This window comes from Nicotiana tabacum, chromosome 10 (genome assembly GCF_000715075.1).
Source record: "Nicotiana tabacum cultivar K326 chromosome 10, ASM71507v2, whole genome shotgun sequence".
In the NCBI taxonomy this organism is placed as follows: Eukaryota; Viridiplantae; Streptophyta; class Magnoliopsida; order Solanales; family Solanaceae; genus Nicotiana; species Nicotiana tabacum.
The window spans coordinates 127643697-127650458 of NC_134089.1; the positions used below are offsets into that span (position 1 = coordinate 127643697).

At 38.8% G+C, this 6762-nt stretch overlaps 1 long non-coding RNA gene across 1 annotated transcript; it reads left to right on the forward strand.

The window, feature by feature from the left end:
- Window positions 1–4298: 4298 nt before the first annotated feature.
- On the forward strand, window positions 4299–6339 carry LOC142164901 (uncharacterized). Its single transcript, XR_012695985.1, has 2 exons — window positions 4299–4692; window positions 6271–6339. It is a non-coding gene; the product is annotated as an uncharacterized LOC142164901 (long non-coding RNA).
- Window positions 6340–6762: the final 423 nt, after the last annotated feature.

Genomic DNA, 6762 nt, shown 5'->3' on the forward strand with positions numbered 1-6762 from the left:
ATTGCCTTGATATGCATGTTACCGTGTTATTAATGAATAATCAGACCCCCCTTTATATAGTAGAGGAATCCTATCCTAGGTACAATTTCGTAAAAGGTAAAAATCTTTCGCTTTAACTAATCACTAGATTTCCGCAGGTCCGCGCCGAGATACCCGACAGGTCACGGATATCATGGCCTTCTATTAATCGTGCTCGGTTGTCCGACAACGCTCTCCGAAGTCTTTTGGGATTTTGACCGATCCCAGATCATGGCCCTGATATTTCCGAGGGTGGATTGTGCCCCGGACCCTGGCTTGATGAGACCCTTGTCTAGATTTCGATTCCTTATCATCATGTTTCTTGCTCAATTTACCTTATTGAAAACCGGGGCATCCCATGGACCCGGTTTCACATGTATACAAATGTATTTTGAAAAATTTCGTCTGTGTGAGAGAGAGATCTCATCCAGAAAGGATATGAAATTATGACTTTACTTAGCTGGTCTTTTCTTTCATTAGATGCCAAAGTTGATAAAAGTTTTTATCCTATGTATTAGCTTAGGCGTCGCTAAGATATTAATGATAGGAAAAAAAATAGATTCTGTAGGAGCATGCATAAGAGCTCCGACATTCACATGTCTATTGCTTGTGGATTTAGTTCTAGGTTAGATGTTCCAATCTCTCGATATTCAGCCTTCATTTTGACGTCTTTTGGTCGTGTCGTTGAATAATAAAATATGTCGTTTCTAAAATACTAGTCACTTTCTAAATATGTTCTCCGGCTTCAACAATATAATTGATGATAAAATAAATTAAGACACTCATGTGCTCAGACTTCTTATAATGTAAAATGATTGAGTAACTTCCATCTGCTAATTTTGTCAAGCACTTTAACATGAAAGGTGTATATGGGTGAAACCGAACCCGTAAGACGGCCCGATGTTCGATAAAATAAATCAAGTAAGGGACGTGATGACAAAGAGCCGAAATCGAGGTTGTTTGACTCAAAAGATATCGGAACCTTTTGAACAAATCAATCAAAGAAGATGAAGGGGTAAATCTTAGTCAGACATAATAAATTCCAGATCAAAGAGCTAATAGTATGAATTGTATATAGAAAGAAGAAGATATAAACGATATTGTTGAAATTCAACATTGACTCCTATCGATCGATGGGAGAGATAGCTTTACATGTTCTTCTTTCCTATCAAGATTACAAGAAGAGAGCTTGGGAGAAAGAAAAGTGGGAGGAGCCTCCTTTTAATCGAAGGTTTTCCCCTACTATATATAGTTATGGCACCTTTGTCATTTACTTGGTCTGACGCTCTCTCGCCTCTAGTGTGTCTTGGTCGTCCTTTTAGGCATTGCTCTTTCCGACTCGACCGGTGTCGGGAAAGGGACGTAGAGTGGGCTATGTTACCTTTTAATGCCCGGTCGCTGGGACATTGGTCAGTTCGAACGTGATAGTCATATTTTGACCAATGCAGTTAGTCCCTCCGTCTGTCGGGGCCGTCCTCTGTCGGACTCGGCAGACGGATCATGATTGCTACGAATTCGAGCGAAATTTGACTTCTCGATCCTTAGTAACATTACTCGAGTTTTAGGTGAGATGACGGCGTTCTTTTGATACCCGCAAACCGTTGCGGCCATTTCGGAACCGAAACGTCGTCTGGAATCGAAGCGCTATTTCGTGGTTACCGCCATTATGACACACGTTCCCAGGGAACTTAAACGTTTCGTGCCCTATCAGATTCGATTAGCGACTCTTGGGTTTCGTGATCGGGGGATTTATGTCTCTTATAAATAGAGGGAATTTATTATTCGATTGACACATTTCTTTGCCTTTTACTCGAGAGAATTCTGCAGATATACTTTCTTTCTGACACTCCAAGTTTTCATTTGCCCTTAATTAACTGAAAATCTCCATCCTTTCTTTCCGCTGTCTTTTTGCCGCATTATCTGGACAAAATGGCTGGTGATTCCTCTTGCACCGATCTCCCTGCCATAGTTCCGGCACTAGAAAGTGCTGCTCAGGCCACCGGAGGGGGTAAATGCGGTAGAAGACGAGGAGGTTCCGTCGATAGTTGAGATTTTGCATCGCCCTGGGAGAGAATTGACCGACTTCAGCAGTCGCGCTGGGGCAGAGCCGGAGCCTATCCCTTCTATTCTGAGAGAAGTAGATATTGCAAAGTTGAAAACCAGGTGGGGGATCCCCGGCTATGTCGACATGCGACCGACGGTAGGAACCAGCATTGTTCATTTTGACCGTCCTGGGTACTGTGTATTTTATGCCTACCCCTTCCTTATTGGATACACGTTTCTTCTCCCTCTCCTGGTGGTAGACTTCTGCCGTTTTTATGAGGTATGCCCCGCCCGACTTTCGTTGTACCTGTACAAGTTGTTTCTTATGTTGCTCAAGTTTGCGAAACTCGCCGGCCGTGAGATCACTTTGGACCATCTACTCAGTATCTTCGCCCCTCAACTTATCCACGGCACGATGCTTCACATGCGTCCTTGGGGGTCGAAGAGTCTGGTGGTGAAAGTGGACCACAGGACTAACCGTCGTTATTATGAGAATTACTTCTATATGCGGACTGAACACACTGTGGCGGATCCAACGGGGTTCCCTGAAAAATGGAACTTTGCACGTAAGTCTCCTATTTTTAGTCGGGGGTATATCCGATCATTTTCTATTACAGCACTAACCCATGTTCTATTTTTGCAGCTGAGAAATTGCCCCCTCCACCTATCAAAAATATTCGTGAGTGGGTGAGTACTATTCTCCCTCATACGGCGGGGGTCCGCACGTGGGCGGCTTTCTATGAAAAGTACGGGCGTAGGCCTCTTTCTGGTAAGATGTCGTTTCTATTCATCGTTTTTCTCTTTTTCTATTTTGTATTTAATTCCTCACGTGTTGTTCGTCGATGTCGGGGAGGGTGCGGAGAGTGAGGGCTCCTCCGTTAGCTTTCCGGCAGCTAGCCTCCTCTGCTCGCCCTATCATGGTACCCACTACCCGACCTTCGTCGAGGGATACTTCAGTTGAGTCTGCGGCCGTGGTTACTCTTGCAAGGGCCACGTCTCAGGCCGAAGTTTCGACCCGTATCGCTCACCCGACGGGTGAGTCTCCATCTACTGGGGAAGAAAAGGGGCTATTGAAGAGACGGCGAATGGAGTTTGAGACCGTGCCCCCAACAGTGATTCATCTAGATGACTCTCCTATGACGGGATCTGGAGAAGGGGTTGTCGTGGTTCTCCTCGTAGGGACGGAACCAGCCGTTGCCTCGGCTCAATCAGAGATTCCCACCATTGTCGGTGGTCAGCAACCTATTGTGGCGGAAGGTCAGACTTTTGGGGCCGCCATTGTAGTTTCGGACTTACCCTCATCCTCTGCAGTTGGTCGTGCTTTCTCTTCAGCTGCTGAAAGAGGAAAAGGCGTGGTGATTGTAAGCACGTGATTTTTGCCCTATATGAGAAATACTCCCAAAAAATGCAAAATAAAATGATTTTTCTTGATGTGCACTTTTGAGTGTTTTTGTGATATTTTTGGATAATTATTTGTATTTGTCTGTGTTTGCTTATTTGTTAAATTAATAAAAAATACAAAAATACGTCGCATTTTGCATGTAGGATTTAATTCTACAATTGTTAGTAATTAAGTTTGTTTATAAAAAATGAAAATTACAAAAAATAGGCATCGTTTGCATTTTTAGCATTTAATGTCCAAATATACAATTTTATGCTTAATTAACACTTAATTGTGCGTTAATTGTTATTGGAAGTTAATTTGCGCTTTTATAACTTAATTTAGTTCTTAATAATAGTTTAAGTATTTTTATAATTTAGTTTTAGAAAAATAAAAGAAGAAAAAGAGCGAAAATATAAAGAAAGTCGGAATTGGGCCTCTTCTTCAATTTCAAGCCATAGGCCCAAAAAATGGCCCAATCTTCCCTACAACCCAGTCCATTTAGAACTGGGTCGACCCAGTCCATAACCCAACACCCCTATTATCTTACAAACAACACAAAACAAAAAAATAAAAAAGCAAAAACCCTAAAAAAGACCTAAAACTATCCGCCCCCAACCTTGGTTTTTCTTCTTCTCCATCACCAAAAATGAAGACCTCCCATGGCTGCCTTTACCTTTCTTTTTCGTCCACCCAGACCACCCTCATCGTCGCCATCTTGACGTCCGCCATTAATGAGCAACTACGCCAGTCGTTGCTGCTTCACCATGAATGACCACACCAGACGTCCGCCATTAACGACCTCCGTTGATGCTGCGTCAACCAGCTGTTGCTTCATCTTCTCCAAGCTCCTCCGTCTGCTGTAACCTCAGTCCCTCCATGGACTACTGCTGTCCGCCATCGTCCACCTCCAAGCAAACCCAAACAGACCTCGTCGCCATAACCAGCTCCAAGCAGTCATGGAAGCGGTCATGGAAGCTCCAAGCAGTCATGGAAGCAATGTCCCTGGTTACTTCCCCTCCTTCGTTCCAGCTGGTTCCCGCCATTGTTGCTGCCCTCATCTTCTTCGCGCGAACAAACCAAGCGCACCTCCAGCTGCTTCTGTCTCATAACTACTGTTCCGGCGTCAACTAATTAGGTTCGATGTCGTCGATCCTTGTTCGAGCTCGTCGTTGTTTGTTGTTGAGTCCGGACAGATTTATTTCCATTCGATGCTTGTCGAAACAGTCCGTACATATTTCATCAATCCGGTTAGTAGTTTTTGAATTTTTATTTTTGTCCGTATTTTGTTTTGATATTTTTCGAATCTAAAATCGGCGAATGTTTGTTTTATTCATGTCTATGGTTGGATATTTGATTTTTTGGTTTTGTTCATGTTCATGTTGTTTGTTAAATTAATTTTCAGATTTCAAAATAGAAGTTTAATTAGTTGTTTTCATATTCATTTCATGTTTGTATTATTGTTTAAGTGAATATTTGTTAGTTTGATGTTTGTTAGATTCAAATTGAAATTTAATTAACTATTTCTTCAATTTGTTTCATGTGTTTATGTATTGTTGGAAATTGTTAATATTGTTAAGTTCAAGTTTAAGTTCATAATTGTTTATTCGTCAATCTTGTTATTTGTCTTTAAAGAATTTAGTTGTATTAAAGGAATATATTGTTTTAATCGTTTAATCCGTCATGTTTGTTGTCTTAAAATAGATTCATTCATGTTCATACTTTGTTTGGATGATCTTGAATCCGAATTTTGTATAGTTTGATTTCTTGTTTACCATTTATGATTATTGCTTGAATTGTTCTCATAATCTTGTTTTAAGTTTAATATAAGAATTGTTTGTTGTAATGTTGTTAGAGTTGATTTTAAGTTCAATATAATTGAATTTAGAAATCTTCATACTTTGTTTGTTGTTGTTGTTGAATCCGAAAATAGGATTGTTTGTTGCTAAAATATTGTTCAATCAAATTTTAGTTGTTCTTTGTTGTTCAATTTGTGTTCATGTGATTTGTTGTTGAAATGTTGTTAAAATCATGTTCATGTGATATTGTTGTTATGATGTTCATCCATGTTCATATTGTTGTTTGAACATTGTTAGAAATTGATCATATTGTCTATATTTTGGTTAAGTTTGATTAATTGATGTGTTATAGCTGATGGGTAGTTTGGTAAATTTGTAATACGTTCAGGGGTAATTTGGTAATTTCAGTAAGGTCGGAAGGGGTAGTTTAGGAATTGTACATTTTGAAATTATTTATTTGAAGCATGGGGGACAAAATGAAATGGGGTGGGTTGTGATATGATTATTTAATATAAAGGGGGGACAAGATTTAAATTAAAGGGGAATCTTGCATTATTTTAATTAAAGCATGGGGGACAACATATAATGGGGTGGTGTGATATGTTTATTTAATGTAATGGGGATGAGTGGAAAGATAATGGGTTGGGTAGAGAAAAAGTATTGATTTAATTGATTAAAAGATTTATGGGATGGGATTATATATATGGGAAGTCTTGAAAACAAATGAAGAAGAAGAATACAGATAGAGAGAAAAAAAAACGGACAGAGAATAGAAGAGAGAAAAATTCCGAAAAATATTTAAGTTTTCAAAATAAAAAATAAAACTAAAAAAAATCTACTGCTTTCTTTCTTTGTTAGAAATTAGTATTAATGGTTGTTGTTTTATTTAAAGCTTAAAGCTTTTGTTTTTGGGATTACTACTCCACTGGTCTGTTACTGGGTTGTTACTGTTGCTGGGCAGTTGTTGCTATTGTACTGTTATTATTGCTGCTGATTCTCATCATCATTTTCTTTTGCTTCCAATATCAGGTACATATCTGAAAATTCATGTCATGAAAAGTTTCAACATGGCAAGTAAATGAAGTTTGATTATAAGGATGTCTTCTTACTCATTTAAATTTTATTAGTTTAAGTTTCAGTTTTGTTTTAGTTGGTTAATATAGTATTAAATCAATTGGTAGATTAGTTCTCTTTCTTAATAACAAATGGCTTAGTTATTTTAGGAACGCGATCAACTCATTTCTTTTAATATATGAAATAATGTCAATGATTCTTTACAAAATATAGAGTTAGTGTTTGCAAATATTCGCATAGGCAGAATATAAGAATTGGTTTATTTATCTCAAACCCAATCTTCGTAAGCAAAATTAACCAAACAATTATAACTTTGGACTAAAAACAAGTATATGAGAAGGATATGGAATTTACAAGCACGAATTGCGACATTTTATGTCAAGGATATGTAGAAATAGAATTCGCATTAAATGTAACAATAAAAGTTCTACAGAAACTATTAATTTG